This window comes from Sus scrofa, chromosome 1 (assembly GCF_054392235.1).
Source record: "Sus scrofa isolate SSC_HxYL_T2T_F1_AM1 chromosome 1, Sscrofa_HxYL_maternal_Yorkshire_Landrace_v2.0, whole genome shotgun sequence".
NCBI lineage: Eukaryota > Metazoa > Chordata > Mammalia > Artiodactyla > Suidae > Sus > Sus scrofa.
The window spans coordinates 51,642,295-51,666,044 of NC_139383.1; positions in this window are offsets into that span (position 1 = coordinate 51,642,295).

The window sequence follows — 23,750 nt, forward strand, 5'->3', positions numbered from 1 at the left end:
TGGTGACTTTGAGAAAGTCCCATCCTTACTCTGAAGGGCAGGGACCGAAGAGACAGAGGTATGCAGAGCAGGACACCAGTGCATCTGCACAGGTGAGCTCCTTGGTTGGTCTCCTGTTCCATCTTTGTTTAACTTGCTCATTTCATTGAGCTTCTATTTATTGAGTCTATAATTCTACAGGATAAGTTCAATTTAGTTGTTTTTTTTTTTTTCTTTCCCCACCAGGGGACTTGCTTTCCAACTTCTAACCTCAGGCTACATTTCCTTACCTTAGATGGAGAGTTGGCGAACCTTTTCTTCAAAAGGCCAGATAGTAAATATTTTAGGCGTCTGCAGGCTGTGTGGTCTCTCTCGCAACTACTTGACTCCACCACTGCAGCATAAAAGAAGCCATGGGGTATATATAAGTAAGTGGTGGGCATGGCTGTGTTCCCATAAAAACTTAAAAACAAGCAGCTGGGCCATCATTAAAAAGTCTACAAGTGATAAATGCTGGAGAGGGTATGGAGAAAAGGGAGCCCTCCTACACTGTTGGTGGGAATGAAAACTTGTGCAGCCACTGTGCAGAACAGCATGGAAGTTCCTCAAAAAACTAAAAATAGAGTTGTCATATGATCCAGCAATCCCACTCCTGGGCATATATCTGGAAAAGATGATATCTTCAAAAAGCTACAGGCACTGCTATGTTCATAGCAGCACTATTTACAGCCTAAATGTCCCCTGACAGAGGACTATATAAAGAAGATGTGGTACATATATACAAAGGAATATGACTAAGCCATAAAAAGAATAAAATAATGTCATTTGCAGCAACATGGATGGACCTAGAAATTATCATATTAAGTGAAGTAAGCCAGACACAGACAAATACCATATGATATCACTTACATATGAAATCTAAACAAGTGATACAAATAAACTTATATACAAAACAGAAATAGACATATGGACATAGAAACCAATCTTATGGTTACCAAAGGGAAAAGCAGGGAGGAGCTACAATGGGGAGGGATACATTAGGAGTTGGAGATTAACATATACACGCTACTGTGTATATATAACCAACAAAAACCTACTGTAGAGTGCATGGAACTCTACTCGATATCTTGTAACAACCTACAATGGAAAAGAATCTGAGAAAAGAACAAATAAACAAATTACATATATGCATTTTATATGTATAGCTGATTCACTTTGCTGTACACCTGAAACTAACATGACATTGTACGTCAACTATATTTAAATAAAAAAAAAAAAAACAGACACAAACCAAGCAACTGGCCATATTTTGCCACTGAGCCTAGTTTCCACTGCTTCAGATAGAGCCTCACCCTTCTTTGTATCTAAAAACTGCTCATTGGAAATCAGGATTTAGATTATGGTGGGAGGTGTATTCAAGCCAAATCTTCTGTTTGCCTCTCCAAACGAGGTACTGCAATGAGTCTGTGTAACACTGTGTGGACTGGATAGTTGGTGTTATTTAAGATGAACTCACCAGAATTTTGAGGAGTGGGCTGCGAGCACTGGTCCCAGATGTAGGAGTCAGACAACCACACTAGTAGGGATAAGATTACCAAAAATGCAATGGATTTTCTCCCAGGCAGCCTGAGCATTAAGCACAGCGTCTTCTCTCATGGGGTGTGAGTACACAGGTGGTGGGCTGGGGTCACATCTCATTTCTGAGGCATGATGTATTCTGTGGTTAATGGTGGAGGGTCCTTCACCATATGTGGTCCTTTTGAGGGTCCGGAAGGTCCTGAGGGCTGGGTTTGGGGTACCCAGCTCAGACCTTTCTGACAGAGCTAATCAGCTGCATGCTGGGCTGTGCTTCCCTTTTTTCCCAGCTCTGGAAGGGACTTGCTAAACATCGCAGTTCTCAGTTGTGCTGGAAAGACTGGAAAGATGAAGGAGACAGTGTCTCCTCCATGAGTCCAGAGAGGGTTTCTCCCTGGTGAACACTGGTTGGTGGACGGCAGACTGTAGCTCTGAGAAGGGCCTGGAACAAAGCTAAGGGCCTTGCCTGCAGAGCGTGGGAGTTGGAACCTCAGAAACTCCCAGAACAGCTGCCAGGAAGGCTGAGAGCACAGCAAACTTTTGACAAATGCACCAGTAGGTACTGGAGTTAAGATAGAATATAGAATATAAAAGAAATACAAGCTCATCTCATACTTGGCAGCTGATGAGACCACTGAGAAAAGTTATATCTGGTTTTTAATCCCCACATGTGCATTTATCAATATACATAAATTATATTCTTTTTTTTTTTTTTTTTTTTTTTTTTTTTTTTTTTTTTTTTTTTAACGGCTGCACCTGCAGCCTATGGAAGTTCCCAGGCTAGGGGTCGAATCAGAGCTGTAGCTGCCAGCCTACACAACAGCTATAGCAATGCAGAATCTGAGCTGCGTCTGACCTACACCACAGCTCATTGCAACGCCAGATCCTTAACCCACTGAGCAAGGCCAGGGATCAAACCCACATCCTCATGGATACTAGACAGATTCTTTACCACTGAGCCACAACAGGAACTCCTATGAATTATATTCTAAGACTGCTTTGTTATATACACCTTATAGTCAGTTTCATCATTGAATTTCTTCCAAATAGGAAGATTCAAACTTTCTACTCTTAGAAATAATTTTTATAATCATCTTTGGGAATAAAGTGTCATCTCTGCTGTTGAAGTGATTTCCTTGAGATAGATTCTTAGAAAGAGATTTGCTGAGTCCAATTACACCAGCTTCTTTAAGTTTCCTGGTACAGGCTGACATTTTGTTTCCAACAGAGTATGAAAGCGCCCGTCTCATTTAACCTTCATTGACACTGGGTATGTGGGGGATCATTTGCTAACTCAACAGGTATTTTAATTTATTTATTTGATTACTCATTAAATTAAACACTATTTTGTGTTTTACTAACCATTTTTGACTCGTCAAGCATTATTTTCTTTATTCCCCTGATGAGGAAGCTGAGACTCAGGAAGCTTAAGTGACTTGCTAGGGGTCAAACACCTAGAAAAGTTGCAGACATGGGATTTCATTCTAAATTCAGGTTCTCATCTAGTGCTAATTCCATTGTACAAAATATCCTGAAAAAGGAGGATATAGGGCTTTCTCAAATTTCTATTTATGATTCTCTCATTGCATCCTTTTAAAAAATTAATTCCTGGAAATTACAACTGACACCAAAAATCTCGGGAGAAATTTGTTATAAGAGCTTATGGAGCCTCCTTCAAAGATAAAGGTCAACACAGACAAAGTAGACAACTACAGATAATTCTAATCTGTAGTCATGAATCAAGACTGATGGAAGGAATTCCCTTTTGTGGAGGGAAAAAAAAAAAGACTGCTGCTGTGGTTTCCTTTCAAAAGATTTTGCTCAGTCTTTGATTAGACTAAGCAGAACACATTATTTCAAGGACAGAATTCACCTTTTTTTCAGATGTAGAAACACCTTCTCATTTGGAATCCATTACTTATTTTCTGGTAAGAATGAAATGTGTGGAAAGTAGGATTGAGGTTATATAAATACCGTGGAAGAAAAAACTAAAAAGTTCTTCAGCAAAACCAGATGAAGACTTTGCTGCAATGGGTCATTTCTGCTGAGTCCTCTCCTTTCTCAACCATCCAGTTCTGCTTGAAGTTCTTGTCCCTGGACGCTTGTCATTTCCTCATCCTCTGACATCCCAGAGGTCTTTAACTCTTGCTTCCCTCTTCAAATTCTCCCTTGTTTTCACATTTCCTGCCCCAGGAATCCTTCTCTAAAGGGTTCTGATCTTCGGCAGCTGCTCCAGGTGCTTTCTCAGCCTGCTCACTGGAGGCCATGACAAATAATCACTTCAGTTAAAATTTCCAAGTAGTGAGTCTCTGGGTTTTCTGAGGAAAACTCCTTTTTCTAGTGTCCTGGAACTTTTTCTGAGAACCATCCTTACAGTGCAGGTATGAAGGTTCAGGGATGTGTGGGTGGAATATCTCTGTAGCTGTGCCTTGGAATTCCAGGACTTGGGGTCCAAACAAGGAGAAAAGTGATTAGCCAGCCCCTCCCTCTACCCCCACCCCTACCCCAAGGGAGGGGGTACAGGGCAAGGGCCTCCAGGCCCGCTTGAGCCTGGCACTAGAATAACCAAAGATTGCAGAGTTTCATATGTGGGATTTCTCAAAAACCAGGAAACCAGATGGAGATTTGGAACCAGGCTGAAATTAGTGATAAACAGTGACTTGACAACCTAAAGGATAGGGCTTTGGCCATAAGAGGAAGCAGTTATAGGTCCAGAACTTTTTTTTCTGTTTTTTTAGGGCCACACCTGAGGCAAATGAGGTTCCCAGGCTAGGGGTCGAATCAGAGCTACAGGCACCATCCTACACCACAGCCACAGCCACAACTACATGGGATTCCAGCTGTGTTTGAGACCTACACCGGAGCTCAGGGCAACACCAGATCCCTGACACACTGAGCAAGGCCAGAGATCAAATCCATGTCGTCATGGATATTAGTCAGATTCATTTCCGCTGCACTGCAAGCAGAACTCCTAAGGTCCAGATTTTTGGAAAGATGATATCTTTTCTTCAGCATAATTAACACTATAAGCCATGCTGTCACTTTCTTGAACTGGGGATGTTGGGAGCATTTAGCAGTTTGCTTAAGGAGGGTATGACATGGTACGTATATTAAGACCAATACTTATCTTATGGGACAATTTATTTTCTATTACTATTGATGATTGTCCTTAAGTATCAATACAACAGAAGTTCTTCAAAAGACATCGTAAATAAAAATAAGTTCGAGTCCTAAATTATTAATTAATTGTTAGATTTGATCAATATTTTCATGATTTGATGCTTCCTTGATTTGTAAACTGAAACTTTTAAGGTCTTAGTGTAAATTACCTAACCCTTTTTTACTTTACGATAATTGAAATATTCCCCAATTCCAAATTATGATATGCATTAGTTTTTTTTTATTAGTTCACTCTTTCCCTTGTCTCAATAACACATACACCATACCTAGTCAAAATTTATTTTAGAGAAAAAATTTAAATGGTCTCTAGACAGATTAAATGATTTCCTTGAATATATTTCTCTTTCCTTAAAAGCAGAATTTTTATAGTAATAGCATCCAAGGGTATGAAAATAAAGATTTAATTCAAGGTAAGAAATGATTTCAGAGGTAAGGCTAGAATTAGTGGCTCTCTGAATATAATTTTTAGTTATTTAGAAATAGAGGACTAATGAGATATAAATTTCTTCTGTTTAGTATTATCCCTATGTCAGTCCCAGCAAGAAAAATAACAATCTCAAATATGTTTGAAAACAAGGTTAAAATTTTTAGTGTATTATTAATATTGTTTAACTAAAAATAATCATAAATGTGTGTATTTTAAATAACTATGGTGAGAAATCCAGAAATGCAACTGCATACATTACAATGCATCTGTAGTTGGATGGTATTCAAATGTAATGCTCTCATAAGAAAGAAGGTCCCGGAAGTTTATTTTTCATTGTTGCAGTTAATAGAATTACACAGTCCTGTTTTAATTGAAACTTTATTAACAAAGTTCTTCCAGAATGATGAGCTTTCTTAATTTAGCAACATCCAATATCAGTTGAAGAACCTCTAGTGACTTTCCATTTATCAGTCCCTTGCTTAGTTCTTTAAGTTAAACAACAAATATTGATTCATCATTAAGGAAACTAATCCCGAATGTTTCAATGGTTAATGAGAAATCAGGAAATAATTCCATGTCTGTTTAACAGAAAAGAATAATGAACCATTCTTTCTACTGGGGACCACAGCAGTCATGGAGATGGGGTGGCAGTGCGAGGCTTCATCACCCACGGGTCAGAACACAGACATGGTCATCAGTTCTATCACTTTAGGAAGCTGACCCTCCTAGATTCCATTTCACCATCTGTAAAATGGAGATAATAATGGTCTCCTCCTGAAGGGATTTTCAAACCCCATGTTAAATGAGAACAGGAATGTGAAGATTTATCACTGGCCTAAAGTCAGCACTGAATTCATCAGAGATTGGGTCATTATATGATTATTGGATCATTATATGATTGTTTCACTGAATTCATTGCTCTCATTTGATTAGATGAGAAAGTTGAGGTCCAGCAAGGTCAAATGACAAGCCAAGGTATTTCAACTTATTTTTTCTCTTCCTATGCTCAATTTATAGCATCTAACTTGATGGTCACATTGAAAGTAGAAATGCGATCTGAACACTGGGGTCTCTGACATTCTTTTACATCTCTACATCTTTACATTCCTTAAATGTCTCCATCCAAAAACACAGGGATGAGGCCACTAAGTGCTTGGGGGGGAGGGGGAATCCAAATCATAACTCCCAGGAAGCAAAATGAAGCCATACTGATCCCTGCTCTCATGTTGATAGAGAAACACACATTGTATTTGTCACATCAGTGTGGAATACCAATCTCTGAATGGCTGAGAGAATGTCTTCATGTTTATTTTGATGAATGTCCTGCTCTCTGGACAACTGTGGGATGTGCAAAGCTAGTTGTGGTCCAGGGTTTAGAACACTTGCCTTTAGTTCTGTTGTTCCTTCTTAGACACAATGTAAATAAGAAAACCAATCTTTCTGAGCCCCTTTCTGTATTTTTCGTTTTCCTCTCTGTGTGGAGAATGGTGATGCTTATCTGCTGCTGCTGGGGTGACATCTCCTTTTAGGGCTGTAAATGTGGATTTCAAACTTTAATCACAACACCACCGAAAGGGGTTAGTGAACAAGCTTAAAAACCCAGTGGGTAGCGGATAATTATGAAAGTTTCTATGAAAACATGTTTTAGTTAACAAGATGAAAAGAAAGCATGGGTTTTAGAGCTAAGGGGAAAGATGTATCAATAGGATTTGGAAATTTTATTTCATCCTGACCTACCTTGCTAGCGTAATTGTTTAAGACTAATTTTTCTTATAATTTTACACTTTTTCATTCATAGTTATGGTCTTCTAAATAATTTTATGGTTTGATTTAAACACAACAGCATAGTCTATAATTAAAAATTAACTATTTTTGATATGCAACTTTTATTTTTTCAATTTTTAAAGTTTTATTGAAGTATAGTTAATTTACAATGTTGTGACAATTTCTATTTTACAACAAAGTGATTCAGTTATACATGTAAACATATCCATTTTAAGATAACCAACAAGGACCTACTGTACAGCACAGGGAACTATACTCAATATTTTATAATAATTTACAGTGGAAAACGATCTGAATATATATATATATATATATATATATATATATGAATCACTTTGCTCTAATCTGAAACTAACACAACTTTGTACATTAACTATACTTCAATAAAAATTAATTTATTTTAAAGAAATTTTGTTATATATAAGCAGTTATTCATAATCTATGTATAAGCTTATAGTTTTAAAGACAAAGAAGAGGTAAAATTATACCACACTTGAAAGTTGGAGAAGCATAGAAGGGCATGAGTAATGCAGATGAGAAAAATGAGAATGGAGAAGATGAAGAAGGACAAATGATGTCCTCAATCTTTTTTAGTGATGTGGAACTTGAGTTTGTTAGTAGTCACCAGGATGAAGTCAGTTAGGTATTGAGGTCCAAAATATTGTGCTTATTTACTGCTCAGATGACAGTTAAAATGTGATTAAGATGAAATCAATTTACGAAAAAGTAAAGGGAATAATAAAGGGCAGAGACTGAGAAAAAGAAATGTCATTATTATTTCCAAACAGTAAAGCGATAGATGAGAAGATAATCTGCAGATGATATAATCAGTAAATCCAGGGAAACAGCAAGAGTGTAAAAGCTGATGGATTAAAGGAAGTAAAGAAGAGGAAAATGGGCCAAGTAAGAGGGGATGAGAGAAAGATACACCACATATGGAGAGGATGTTCCATAAGTAGAAATGTAGACAGTTTGTAGAGCTATTTCAATTTTTCTAGTTATAATCAAAAAGAAGGTTCTCACTGGGAAGCAGATACAAACAATGGGGGTGGGGAGCAGGATATAAAAGACATTCCAAGACAAGTTTTAAAATTCTCTTTCATTTGAGTAACTCAGGTAATTTTTATTAGTATGTGTGAGAAATTGCTAGTAGCCAGAAAACAAAAGCTTTGTCTGCAATTACTTTCCCATCATTTTACAAAGACATCTTTTAATGAATATATTTAGACATTACCATGTGCGTTTATGTGGATGTGTTCCTAGAACTAGTAACATTTGTATAAGGGCTACAATATTAATGAGAATGTGCTAAAATGAGTTTATCAAAACATTTTACATAAAGCAGGAACAAATTATGTAATAGTGTTAGGCCTAACAGAAATAAGATGTGCCTTGTGTTTTCAAGGTGTTAATTAGTACATTCAGAAAAATCACGGCATTTAATTTGGGGATGATTTCCAGTTAGATTATTAAAATATTGGGCTATAGGAAAATGGCCCCCAAATAGCACAGATGATCAGATTCAAAACATCATGATTTCAATATAATCTGTTTGAATAAGTAAAACATTTATACCAACAGTTAAGTTGATAGAAGACATGAATATATGAAACACAATGGTGAAAAAAAAACCAAAAAAGTAATGGAATTTACAAGGAAATTCTATACTTTAAGTAAATAGTTAAGACAAAATGTTACTCTTATTACCTGTTTTGAAAGTAAGGGGCTTATTGAAAACATTTTTTTCAAGAGTGAAAGCAGTCAAAACTATATGATATTTATATATTTACAAAAAATAATTACTACCACATAGCCTTTCATTTATTCATTCCTACCCTGAGCACATGGACTAGAGCCCCTCTGAGGAGTCAGGCACCATCCACATTCTGGCCACAGCAGTTGACAAAATAGACTCTATCACTGGTCGGTCTTGTGCTGCAAACACACTGGTGGGAGGACATAGACAACAAACATACAAACACATATGTATGTCAGTGGTTATGGTGACTGTGGGGAGAAGTTCAGCAGGAGATGGCCAGAGTCAGAAGCATCATTTTAGACAGATGGTTAGGGAAGCCCTCTCAGATGGAAGGAATTTGAAGAAGAGCATGGAGGAAAAGAAAGTCCAGCCCTGTGCCCTCTGGAGAGGAGCAGGCCAGCCAGAGGGAGTAGGGAGTATATGGAGCCTAGGGGTGTGGGGGAGGGGAGAGGGAGAGGAGGAAGCAGTGAGCAAGGCATGGAGTGGAGAAGAAGGAGTTCCTGGTGGGCTGGATCAGGTAGGGGCTTAGGATATACTCAGAGGAAGAGCAGACGCTATGGGAGGGTTCTGAGCAGAGGACTTCTATGATCTGACTTCTGTTTTAAAAAGATCATTCCCGCTCCTGTGTATAGAACAGACCACAGAGGGAAAGGCAGAAGTAAGGAGACCCATGCTGCTACACATAGAAAACCGTAGTTTGGAGCAGGAGGGTGGCAAAAAGGTGAAAACAAGTGGTCCTAGTCAAGATATGTTTTGACTATAGAGCCTACAGGATATCCAAACTGATTGACTAAGGGGTAGTAAAGAAATAGAGGAGTCAAGGATGATTTCAAAGTTTAGAGCCTGAGAAACTGGGTAACTTTTATGATCAAATACTTATTTAGGAAAAAACCCACATAAGAAACAAATTATGGTAGTGATGGTGGCGGTGGTGAGGGATCAAGAGTATAGTTTGGGGTATGCTAAATTTGAGATGTCTATTGGGTATATATACCTCCAGATTTCAAGTAAAAGGTTTTGAATAGAGATTTGATGTAGGGAGTATTTGACACTAGAGATGGTATTCAAAGCCACAAGACTGGAGGTGCTGTTCAGAGGATGTATGTGGTTGCAGAAGGTAAGAAGTCTAAATGATGTCACATGATCCCAAAGAGGCCTGCAACATTTAAAAGTCAGGAAGGTAAAGAGGATTTAGGAGAGGAGGGTGAGCAGGAATAGCGGAAGTTTAAGAGGTGAAGAGCGTATTTTAAGGTGGAAGTAATGACCTGTGTCAGATACTGAGTGACGCTGCCTTTGGCACCATGGAGGTGATTAATGGTTTCGATAAGCTCAGGTTAGATGGAGCAATGGTGACAACTGACTTATTGGAGTATGCTCCAGGGAGGACAGAAGTGCAGAGAGTGAGTCAAGACAACTCTTTCCAGAATTTTGCAGCAGAAAAAAGAGAGCAGATTTTTAGCGAAGGATCTAGGTTTAAAAATCAGTTCGAAACTTTTTTTTTTTTTTTGTAATTTAGATAATACATATGATGGGGAATGATAATCTAAGAAACACAGCAATATTATTTTCAGTTATTCCAGCTGTTTCATTTGCATTTCTGAAAATAAATCTATGTTTTTATGCACACTGTGATACTTAAAATTCACTGTGAAAAACTTGCCCAAAGCATTGACAGCATTCCTGTCTTCTTTAGTCCAGATACCTTATGATCTTTGTATCTAAATGTTCCATATATATATATATATACATATATATATATATAGACTTACATGCTTTCACCTTGTTGCCGGTAGTGATTTCAATTACCTTCTGAATGACAGAACAAAACATTTCTAAATCACAAAATTGACACTGTTAGCTGCCTGCCCCAGAGCCATACCTCCTTCGCCAACTCTGTATGGACTGGAGAACTGCTTTCATCCTAGCCATGAAACCTCACTCCTCTTAGCCAGGGGATTTTATGTTTGCAGCTGTGACAGCCCTATTGTGATCATGAGGCAAAAAGCAAATAAGCTAAAGATGGCAGATAAGAAGAGTCTTGGTCCTTGATAATATTTTGAGCTCTTGTACCAAATCAGTATCCCTTTACCACTAAGTTTTCTAACTATAAGAGATAATTAAATGACCTTATTAAGACTTCATCACACAATTATGCTGGTAATTGTAGATGAAAACATTTCTAACTGATATAATTTTGAAATCATAGATGGAAACACCTTAGATTTTTCACTATCATACTTTATTCTAATGTTCATGCTTCCATCTGAAGGACTATAATAATAATAATAATAATAATAATGATAATAATAACAACACATATAGCACTTACTACGATCCAAGACCCATTCTAAGAATCTTAGTAATATTATTTCATTTAACCCAATGAGATACCCGTACTACATTTTGCATTTTGACAGATGAGAACCTGAGGCACAAGAGATTAGCGCAGTTGAGATTAGAACCCACAATATCTCCCTTTTGGGGTCAAGGCTCCCAGGCTGAGTTAGCGGGAGGGTTTCTACTGACTCCTGCCTTCCACACCTTTCCCCAATTGTCCTTATAGTAAACAAAGTTTACTGTCAGATGCCCCTTCCTAGTTCACGCCTTTGCTTATTAATGTGTCTTAATCATATCATTTTAATTGTGGGGTCAAACAAAGCTTTTATCTTCCAGGAGGAAGGAGACCCTTCGATATTTTTGGCAAGTCTGCAACATGCTATTGGATCTCTTTTCACCCAGTTATTTTGTGTGATTATCAGGGCTAATTACTCTTCCCTTTTCTCAGTGAAAGTCATGTGTTTGCTGGAACTATACCAATTCCACCAGCACCACTAACACAAATACTAAGGAATACATAGAATATGGATATAACACAGAAAAAAGAAAATGTCAACATACATTCACAGCAACTAATATCCCACTTCATGAACAATCACTAAATAGGATATTTCAGTGGACATGTATAAGTCCTATAAATCATGTGTTTATTTATATCCATACAGATGTATACAAATTATATATCTATATATATTATAGATACCAGATATATTGTCAGTTAATTTTTATAAACTCCTGTTATATATTTGTTAGCCCTCATTTTTTTTTTTTTTTGGCCACTCCCCAAGCATGTGTAAGCTCTTGGGCCAGGGCCTGAACCCATGCTACAACTGCAACAACACTGGATCCTTAACCTGCTGCTCCACAAGGGAGCTTCCTATTAGCACTCATTTTATACAGGCTTAGAAAGGTTAGATAACTTGTCCAAGGTCATACAGCAAGTAGGTGGTCTATCTCCTCAATATAAACATTTATAACATCTAATACCTCTCCTTCCTAATGGTTGTCCTCAGCTGTAATTCATACTTGTTTTTACAATTGTTTGTTATTATTTTACTCATGTTATAAGGCAGGATACAGAGCTTATTTTGCTCAGAATTTTTTTTTTTTTGTCATTACCTAGAATACTGACTGAAGCATAATAGCTGCTCATTAAATCCCAAAAACATTTAAATTCAAAATATTTTATTACAATAAAATATTTTATTATTTTTAAAAATAAAGTGTGGGTCTTCTCCTCCAGTCTCCACTGTTTTGGGGAACTCCCTCCATGAGGGATGTACCCTGCACTAACCTGGGTAAGCAGAGCCACAGGCATGAGAGGTACTGCCAACTTCTCTCCTATCTAGCTTTGTGAATTTGGGCTTTGGTGACATAGTAGAAGAAACTTGAGTTCACCTGTTCTCACAAGCTCACCAAAATCACAGCTAACAGCCAAACAACCATTGACAAAAAAGACTGGAATATACTATGAATAAAATATGAAAAAAAAAAAACAAACAAAATATATGGAGCCAACATTCAGACAGAATCTGATTCCAAATCCAATGTTCTTCAGCTAGCTTGCTGGTCTCTCCTTTGCAGTAACTAAGAAGCATCTAGATGAGAGTGTCAAATCAGACAAGTGCACTGCCACTCTCTCCCTGTGTTCCCATGGCATACCTTGCTAAACAACCAACATACTTTGCCCAACGTGCCCTGTTGAACCTCAGGAGTCTTCTCTGCTCAGGTGTTTAAATGATCACCACCGATTGTTCTTGTCTAAGATAAGAAATATATTTGTCATCCTATATCTATAGATAATGTAAAGAAAACTTTTTTCCTGTTTAATTACTATTAGCTCTGTCTCTTCCACAAGCTATTCCAACACTGCAGAGGGGGAAGAAGTGGATGTTAGCAATGGTTTTGTCATCAAATGTCTTAACAAATTCTGAGAGTGAAAAAAATCTATCTATCCATCTCTTATCTTCTACCTATCTATCTACTATCATTTGTCTATTTATCATCTATCATTATCTATCATCTATGTATCATCTATTATCTATCATTATCTATCTATCTATACACCTATTATCTATCTATAACTATCATCTATCTATCTATGCATCTATCATCTAGGGACAGAGAAGGAACGCACAAGCCACCCTCCAGATAGAGTTCCCCGGAGATCCCTCTTCTTAGTGCATAGACTCCAAATGGAAATGGTATGGGCCAGAATAATCCATACCCACTGTCTCTTTATCTCAAATGAATCAGTCCAGTTTATGAGGATCTCTGTACAATAAAACTGCCAGCGTGGTTGACCTTCACCTCACATCATGATTTATTGTTTAAGGAATATTGCCCCACAGTTTGGTCACACACAGTAGACAGGACCAGCCTCACAGTGACTGTGATGCTCACTACTCCGTTGTGAGGACACTTGCACATTTCCTGATGAGGGCACCTTTCCTAAGCAGGTCCTGAATCACAAGTTGCCTGACTGGTACTCTGTGAGCTCAGATTTGATCACACATTATGGAAGTGGACATGGATATTGATGTAAAGAAAGTATATTAAGGAGTTCCTGTCGTGGCGCAGTGGTTAACGAATCCGACTAGGAACCATGAGGTTGCGGGTTTGATCCCTGGTCTTGCTCAGTGGGTTAAGGATCTGGCACTGCCATGAGCTGTGGTGTAGGTTGCAGACGCATCTCAAATCTGGCATTGCCGTGGCTGTGGCTGTGGCCGGCAGCTACAGTTCCAATTCGACCCCTAGCCTTGGAACCTCCATATGCCGCAGGAGCAGCCCTAGAAAAGGCAAAAAAAGACCAAAAAAAAAAACAAAATATATATATATATATATTAATAGGTGAGACAAGGGGCCCTGAGGCCAGTGGACCCCTGGATTATCTCAGGAAGTTTACATAAAAGAGAATAGAGAAAACTGAGGATGTCGGCAGTAGAAACAGGTGCTGAAAAGAGAGCTCAGCAGTGGGCAGAAATCATGAGGCAAAGGGGGTTGGCAAGAGTATGTTTTTCTAGTCCATGAGTCTGTAAGAAAAAAATAAAAACATCAAGGATACAGGTCTGACTGGTCTATCCTGAGAATTATATATGCTAAGATGTGGTCTATGAAAACAGGCTAAATATTATAGTATCTTCTTTTACAAATTACTTTTAATAAGTTCTCTGGTATTTTCTAAGATATAAAATTAAATTCACATTTTAAAAATAATTTCCAGGTTTGGATATCTTTAGTTTGTTAACAGTTAGTTGCTATTGTATTTGTATTCCCTAGAAAACACATGATCTGTTTATAAAAATCTCAGAATTTTCTAAGGAAGTGTGCACTTTCCAGGGTGTTCTGCTGGTTATGATACCAAAATGTTTAAATTGGTCAATAATGACAAAGATTTCGGAATACTTAAGGAAATGAAATTCTAACTTAAGGATTACAGGACCTCACATAGGAGGAGAAGAAGGTGGTCATTGATTAGATTATGGCTGAGTGTAAAGTAATGATTTGGGTAAATGGGATTTGCTAATTTTCTGTCTGAGTAAATACACTGATAAGGAGACTTGACTAGGTGGCTGTTAATCAGCATTTCTGTTAGCAATGAGCCTGAGACATATTGATTTGACTGTAGACTTCCAATATACGCAGTATGGCTCCATGACTGGGCTCTTGCCAGGAACAATGGGCATAATTCAGCATCATTAGGAAGCAGTGGGGCATATTAGACAGCTCAACACAACCTGATATCTTTTACAATCAGCAGTATCATTATTACTTTGATTCTCTTACTAATTAATATATTGAGATATTTTAAAATTTGAAACATATATGTTTTTATTTGATGATAATCATGAAAATGTTCTAACATTTATCAACTAATTTTTTTAAAAATGCATTTCTCAATTTTGGTTGGCTTGCTCATTTTGTTTGTGATTTTGGCTTGGCCTTTTTTCATTACCTCTGAATGTCATTAATTTTGGTTAAATATTTTTTCTTCATTAAAATGCAACAGATTTTTATTGTAGAAAGCTGGAAAATGCAAAAAAGCATGAAAATGAAAAGGAGAATTCCTGAACTTCCAAAGACTTTATTTTTACCAAAACTGTGGTAATGGCGTAAGGCAGCAGGAACTTACTCCTTCATAGCTCTTGAGGCCAGAAGTCCAAAGAGAAGATGGTCTAAGATTCTAAGCTTCTGTTCCTTGCTACTTCTGGCTTCTGGCTGCTGCTGGACATTCTGAGTTGCTTGCCTTGAAGCATCACTCCAAGCTGTGCTTATGCCTCCCCTTGGTCATCTTGTCCTCTGTGTGTCTGTGCAAAAACTCTCTCTCTTAGAAACATCCTTGCAATTGCATTTAGGGCCCACCTGAATAATCCAGAACCATCACTCCACCTCAAGATTCTTCTCCCATCTACAAAGACCCTTTTCACAGATAAGGTAAAACTCACAGGTTCTGGGGAGCAGGATGGGGACAAATCTTATGGGAGCTGTTCCCAGCCTACCACAGCAACCAGTTTATATTCCCTCTGATTTTTCTCCTCACTAATGAGCAGATACATATACATTTTCTTATTTCCCCTTCTTTCTTAGGTGAAAAATAGGATATATTAGAAAATCTTCCACACTTTCTTAGGTGAAAGATAGCATATATTAGATAATCTTTCACCCTTTTTTAATTTAACAATGTATCTTGGACATAGATCTGTATCCCTTCCTAGGGATCATTTCATTTTCTTACAGCTAATTAGGTCATGAGGGTGAAGCCCTTATAAAAGGATTAGTGTCTTATAATTTATTCTATATTTATTCATCTATTATCATATATATATATATAAATTCCTCAAAGTAGAATTGCTCAGTCAAAAGAGTGTATGAATAGTATTGTTGATATTTCTAAATTCCCCTCTGCGTTAGTCCATTTGGGCTGCCATAGCAAGTTGCCACATAATGGGCAGCTTAAACAAACATTTATTTCTCCCAGTTCTGGAGGCTGGAAGCCTGAGACCAGGGTGGCAACATGATCAGGTTCCAGTGGGAGCCCTCTTCCAGGTTGCAGATGGCCACTTTTTCACATCCTTACATGGCAGAAAAGAGTGAGAGAGCTCTCTGGGGTCCTTTGTATAAGACACTAATCCTTTTACAAAGGCTTCACCCTCTTGACCTAATTTACCTCTCAAAGCCCCACCTCCTAATATCATCACATTAGGGGTTAGTATTTCACATGTGAATTTGGGGGAGAAACAATCATTCTGCCTGTTGTACCTCCAAAAAGGGTTTGCATTCTCAGCAGGATATATGACAGTTCCCGTTTCTCAGTAGTTTCACTACAAATTACGTTATGACATTTTCAATAGTCATGAGTCTAATAGGCATGTTTGAATTTTCACTTCTCTAGTTGTTAGGAAGGTTAAACCTCTTTTCATATGTTTAAGGACCACTGCAAAATTTTTTTAATTTTAATTTTAAATTGTCTTTTTATGCATAAGGAACTTCCATAACCAGATAAATTGTACCTCTAAATATGTCTGCAGACACCTAAAATTAATAAGGAATTGTTTAAAGTATTTCATATTAAATTAGAAATAATGAAAGAATAACTTCTATCACTACTTTCTTTCAACATTGAATTGAATGTCCTGGCTAGTGAAATAAGACAGGAAAAGGAATGAAAATTAAAAGGATTGGGAAGGTAGAAACAAAACCATCCTTACTTACAGTTGACATGATAGTCTTTGTAAAAAAAAAAAAAAAAATCAGAAGAACCCACAGTTAACATGTTAGAACTGCTGAGATAGATTAAATAATGTTCCTGGCTACAAATTAAAGATAATTGCATTTCTTAAAAAAAAATCAATGTAATTCATAAAGACATACAACAAAAAATAGGATAAAATGTCAAATACCTAGAAAAACTTCAACCAAAACATTTAAGGCATTTTTACAGAGAAAATTACAAATTTTATATTTTATTGAAAGATATTAAAGAAGATCTGATACATAGAGATAGATGTTTACATATAAAAGACACTCTGATATGAAATGCAACAGATTGAGCTATATTTTCAGTATAATTTCATTCAAATCCCAACAGGACATTGCAATGAAAACTGACAAGCTGAGTCTAAAATCTACATAGGAAACAAAACTATTCCTTAGAAATTAAGAGCACTTAGCCCATGAGACACAAAAAATTCATAGGAGAGGAAATATGAGTGGTTAATAAACATATAAAAGATCCCCAACCACTCAGGATACCATTTCACATTTATTTAATTAGCAAAAATGGTAAAGATGACAAATGCTGCCATAAACAGGAAGCAAGTGGACCCGTTGTACCTTACTGGTGGGAATTAAAATTTGAAAATATACCCTGAAACATTTGGTTGTATCCCCCAGTTTAAAATGGACATTTATTTTTTATTATAGAAATTCCATTTTTGAGATAAACACCCCAAAGAAATGGTTTGATATATACACCCAGAGATAAATACACCAATGTTCATAACAGCAACATTTTTACAAATAAAAATTTCCATCCAACAGGGAATAAATAAACAATAGTATGTCAGACAATAAGAAATCTGTAAAGCGGTGAAAATGAATGATCTTCTAGCAGCATGTGTCATGAGGATAAATCCCAAGAACAATGCTAAGCAAAAATCAGGCTGTAGAAGAATACATATATGTATTCTACAAAGCTTAAAAATAGATAAAGCTAAACAATGTATTATTTAGGAATGCGTTGCTAGGGATGAACAATAAAACTGTTTTTTGTTTTTTTTTATTTTGGGGGGGCACTCGTGGCACATGGAAGTTCCGGGGCTAGGGCTCGTACTCGGACCACAGAAGCAACCTGAGCCTTTCCAGTGGCAACACCTTAACCCGTTATACCACCAGGGAACTCCAAAACTGTTTTAAAGAGAAGTTTGGGATGGTGGTTGGCTCAAATGTCAGAGGAGATCAGAAAGTGTCCCACAAGAAGATTTTTAAGTACTGGAATGTTCTATTGCTTAAAAATGGACATACTCTTTATACGTTACACATACAGCAAAAATACTTTTGTGAATATATACGAATTGCAAAAAAAGAAAAAAGAAAAAAGAAAAAAAAAACATCAACACGACATGACTTTTTGAGAAAATGGTTATTGTGTGCTTTGTTATGAGAGTTCTGTCCCTGCCCTACACTTGTACTTGTTCAGCTCTGGCTGAAGGTTTTGGTGGAGAATATTAATCTCCACTAAAACACACACACACAAAAAAAACAAAAAATAAATAAATAAAATAAAAAAGAGTATCTGAGTCCATGCCTTGGGACAAGAAAAGCCTAGGTGAGCAGTGATGTCATTAGCAAAAAGCAGAAAGCTTTCAGAGGGATGGAGGGACAGGTAGCCACCCACATTAGACAAGGTAAAATGATGCACATGCTTGAATGCAGCTAGTATCCTACACTGAGTAGCTAAAGGAAAACAATGAACACAGTTAGTTTGAAGCAACTGAGTTTGGGAAGGTCATGAGATCATTATAATGCTTAAAAAGAGGAGTTCCAATTGTGGCTTATCAGAAACGAATCTGACTAGTATCCATGAGGATGTAGGTTCAATCCCTGGCCTCGCTCAGTGGGTTAAGGATCCAGTGTTGCCATGAGCTGAAGTTAGGTTGCAGATGAGGCTCAGTGGCGTTGTTGTGGCTGTGGTATAGGCCAATGGCTATAGCTCCAATTCAACCCCTAGCCTGGGAACCTCCATGTGCTGCAGGTGCAGCCCTAAAAAAAAAAAAAAATGCTTGAAAAGAGTAAAGTGATATTGTATACATCCATATGAGTTAGTATGAGCCCAGTTTCTCCCAGATGGATGAAGGGATTCAGTCATGTAACTCAAAGGAAATGGTCTACTTTGGTTTAATTAGGACAATCCCATCCTTCTTATTCATTCAGTCATTCAAGTAGTTTTTGAAGCATTGGGGAGGGGTGTGGTTGTACTCTGGCTGAGATATAAGGAATGTTTTACAGTGACAAGGAAAGATGAGCCGGCTGAGTTACTTCTGTGGGATATTGATCTGAGGACAGTGGCTGGATTGCAAGAGTCAGTGCCAGGCATGGCCAAAGAGTTGTCCAGATGGTTAATGAATCTTCAGAACTGAGCCATACATATATGACCCTCACCTGAGAAGCAGGCAGACATAGAGCCAGTGTGCAGAAGAGGTAAGGGATCCTCATTCCAATCAGGTGGAATTATTGACACCTGGCCCTTTTGTAGGGCTGTGTCCCTGCTCTGTGGCAATATCTATTACATCCTTTACTTACCTTGAAGACCATGTATTCTTGATCTAGGTATGCCTTTTTGTGAATCACTGACACTTTTGTGACAGCTATGCATGTTCCCAAAACACTAGTTCTAATGCACTTAAGAAGGTGTCATTAAAAATAAAGGGTATTGTGAGATGAAATAAATCCCCAGATGACACTGCTGTGTCTATCAGAGTTAAACAAAAGTCCTTGAGACATCCCAGAGTCTTAAATAGGCATTGGGAATCCCCACCAAAGGAGCTGCAGGCAAGCAAGATTATCTGCCCTGATTTTACCATGAATCCCTTATTTTAAGCAGCTTACTCTTTAATTACTATGCAAACGAGTATATTATGGGAATCCTCTGTAAGACCATTCACTGTAAGGGTGCTTCCTAGCCCTTCATTATAAGGACCACCTTTGCCCAACCTGAAGGACAGCATTCCATCCAATTGCATGAAGCAGGTGGTAAATGAATATTTCTGGGCCCCCTCCCTGTGTTCTCCTCTACTTAACCATCTTATTTCTGGATTGCAGGGATGTAGTTGTCCTATCATCAGAGTAGAATTTTGGATTTGTTGATAAAATTACTGGTAACAGTGATTGGACATGCATGAGAGGAAGGAAACAAACAACAACAAATTATTGGGGACATTGAAGAAGACCCTATTTATCTTCAGAGAAAACCCTTTTCTAATAGACAATGATATCCTCAGGTACAGAAATGATAAGCTAAAGTACAAAGCATCAGTGCATTTATCTCTTCACAGAGCATTTTGGGGGCTACTACCTTAGGCTAGACATTGAGTCTTGCCTAGAGATACAAAGATGCTCTCAAGGAGCTTAACCAGACTAGGGGCCTTGATGTGCCCATCACAGGACTGGGTGATAGGTGACAGGGCATACCCAAGATGTGACTGACATAAAAAGGAAGACACATTTGCCCAATTTAACAACCCCCTTTTGGTTGATGCAAAATATTACCCCAAGAGAAAAGTACTTAGAAAAGTGGAGTTTGATAAGAGGGATGGTGGGAGGAGGCAATTTAGAAGCTTAATCTGGTAGAAGAAGAAGGCATACATAAGTGGCTAAATATAAAAAATTTATATATATATATCTATACCCAAATGTAGACTTGAATCCCATATTGAAGTAATACACTAGATATATGGAATGATTGGCCAATGGGAACCTGTTGTATAGCACAGAAAACTCTACCCAGTATTCTGGGATAATTTACATGGGAAAAGAATCTGAGAGAAAATTTATATGTATGTATGTATGACTAGGTCATTTTGTTGTGCAGCAGAAATAACCACAACCTTGTAAATTAACTATACTTCAATAAAACTTAAAAAAATAAAAAATACAAAAAATGCGATTGCAGATTTTGTAGCAAGAGAAACCCACATTAAATTATGCTGTCCAACGTTCCGCCTTTAACCAGGGGAGGTGTCATCTATATTTTGCCGAAGCAATGCCCCAAAAGTTAACTATTTGCCTACAATCCATCTGAAATGAAGAGTGTATCCAGAGCAGAAGACTCTGGGTTCCAAATGAAGTGTTTCGTCCAAAGCATCAGGTTCTATATAGGACATAGTAGGCAGAACACCACCCCCACCATCCCACCCTCCCATGAGTCCATGTCCTATTTCTGGAACCTGTGAATATGTTACCCTACATGACAAAAGGGACTTTTCAGATGCGATTAAAGTTAAGGACCTTGAAATGGGAAATTCTGGATACTCCAGGTGGGCCTAATCCAAGGAGGAGGTGTGAAGAAGAGTCAAAGAGGTGCAATGTTACTAGCTTTGACATGGAGGAAGGGGATCAGGAGCCAGAGAATATGGGCCGTCTCTAGAAACCAGAAAAGGCATGGAAATGAACTATCTCCTGGAGCTTCTGAAAAGAAATGTGGCCCTACAGACATTTTGATTTTAGAACAGACTTCAGGCTTATAGAACTGTAAGATAATACATTTGTGTTGCTTTAAGCTACTTAAAATGTGGTAATTTGTTATAGCAGCAAGATAAAACTAATACATAACATAACTAGAATTTTAAATGATTATTTAACGTTTACCCAGAGGGCTCAAAATAGAGCACATTTCAGTAATTCAGGGTGAAAAATTTGGCTTCTTCTCCATCTTGAAGATTACTAGATAACTTCAAGAGTAAAAACATATTCGTTGATCATTAGTTTGCTTCCTACTGTTTCAGGGACTAACTTGTAGTTTGATTAAATAGCATTGACTCCTCTTTCACAAATGGAACCTGATTTATTTTTTCTCAGAGGATGATAGAGAACAGTTCTTTTTTCCTTTTTTTTTGGTTTTTAGGGCCATACTTGCAGCATATGGAAGTTCCCAGGTTAGGGGTTGAATCTTGAATTGGAGCTACAGCTGCTGGCCTACACCACAGCCACAACTTGGGACCCGAGCCGCATCTGTGACCTACACCACAGCTCATGGCAATCCAGATCCTTCACCCACTGAGCAGAGCCAGGCATTAAACTCAGATCTTCACAGTTACTAGTCGGGTTTGTTTCCACTGAGCCACAACGGGAAACTCCTGGACAATGTTGCTTGAGGGCAGTTTTGGCTCCAATACTAGTTACTAAGTTTTTCCTATTTGCTTTGTTTTGTTCTTGATATGGTTAGCTAGTATCATCCTTATTATGAATTTGGGACAGATAATGAAAATTTAGAATTCTCGAACTATTAAAAGGGAAAGCAAGTGTTTTAAACACATTCCGTGTTTTTATGCGCCTGCTTGTTTTCAGTTAATTTCTTGCTTTTTTTTTTTTTTGAGACTATGTTGGGGTTACTGTTGCTTCCTCTCATTTGTTACAGAAGTAAAGAGAAAGCAGCTATCCTGGGAATTAGAACTGTTATTAGACTCAAAACATTTAATTAAACAATACATTTGGTGACATCATGTTAAATTAATCTCCTCAGTTTTGTCTTTATATTACTCAGGAAAGGCTAGGCTATGTTGTATTAATAAATAAATACTCAGAGGCTAAACAGCAAAGTATATTGCTCATCAGCCTGAAACCTTCCTTAATCAGGTTCCATGTGTAGATTTGTCCCAAGGTGTGGCTTGGTCCTTTATTTGGGGGCCTCCATGTGTGCCCAGGCAGGAGAAGGGGGGTTGGTTATTCAAGTGCACCAACTTTTAACATGCCTTGGTTTAAAATTGGCACTTGTGGAGTTCCCGTCGTGGCGCAGTGGTTAACGAATCCGACTAGGAACCATGAGGTTGCGGGTTCGGTCCCTGCCCTTGCTCAGTGGGTTAAGGGTCCGGCGTTGCCGTGAGCTGTGGTGTAGGTTGCAGATGCGGCTCGGATCCCGCATTGCTGTGGCTCTGGCGTAGGCCAGTGGCTACAGCTCCGACTGGACCCCTAGCCTGGGAATCTCCATATGCCGCAGGAGCGGCTCAAGAAATAGCAAAAAAAAAAAAAAGACCAAAAATAAATAAATAAATAAATAAAATTGGCACTTGTCATGTCTCCTTATACGGCAGTCACATGGCCCCTAACTGGGAAACTGAGAGGATTGCATGGCTATTCAATAGGAAGTAAATGCCTCAGCTGCAGTCCCCCAATGTCCTAAAATCAAATTTTATGAAGAAGCTGACATGAAAGTCAAAATTTCTACTGGTAATTTAAGGACAACAAACGCTTCAAGTTGTACTTCTTTGTCATATGGCACCAATTTGGTTGGCCTTATAAAAATGGTATCAGTCATTTTTTAAAAAAAGTTCAATCACAAGAAAGTAAAGCAAGAAAGTACTATTAAATGCCAAAAGGAGTTCTGAGATTTTATTAGTATACAGCAGGACACACACAATATATGGAAGGAGTCCTGGGTGAGAAACTCTTTTCCTTTTTTTTTTTTTCTTTTCTCTTTTTAAATTCACTTTGATATTTCTTTTCCTAGCTCTATACATACTGATGTTCCATAAACGATCAAATGCATGAGTGAATGAATGAATAAATGAATGAAACCCCATGTAATCGGATAAAGCCTCTCCATGTCTACATCCTCATCTACAAAATGAGGAGCTATCATCACTTTTTCGGTATTCCAAATTCTATTAGGTATGGAATTTTAGTAACCAAACTTCAAAGTAGGTATCAACTTATTTAAAGCAATCTTCTCATCTCTGGACTGGAGATCCCTGAAACCCTTTTTAGGTCTTTATTTATAATTATGGATACTTATTATATGTTTGTCCAAATTCATAGAATGTACAACACCAAGAGGGAACTCTGATGTAAACTATGAGCTTGGGGTGATAATAATATGTCAACGTAAGTTCATCCTTGGTAAAAATATATATCATTCCGGTGAGTAATGTTGATGAGAGAGGCTAGCCATGGGTGGGAACAGGGGATATATGGGAAACCTCTGTAGTCCCTCTC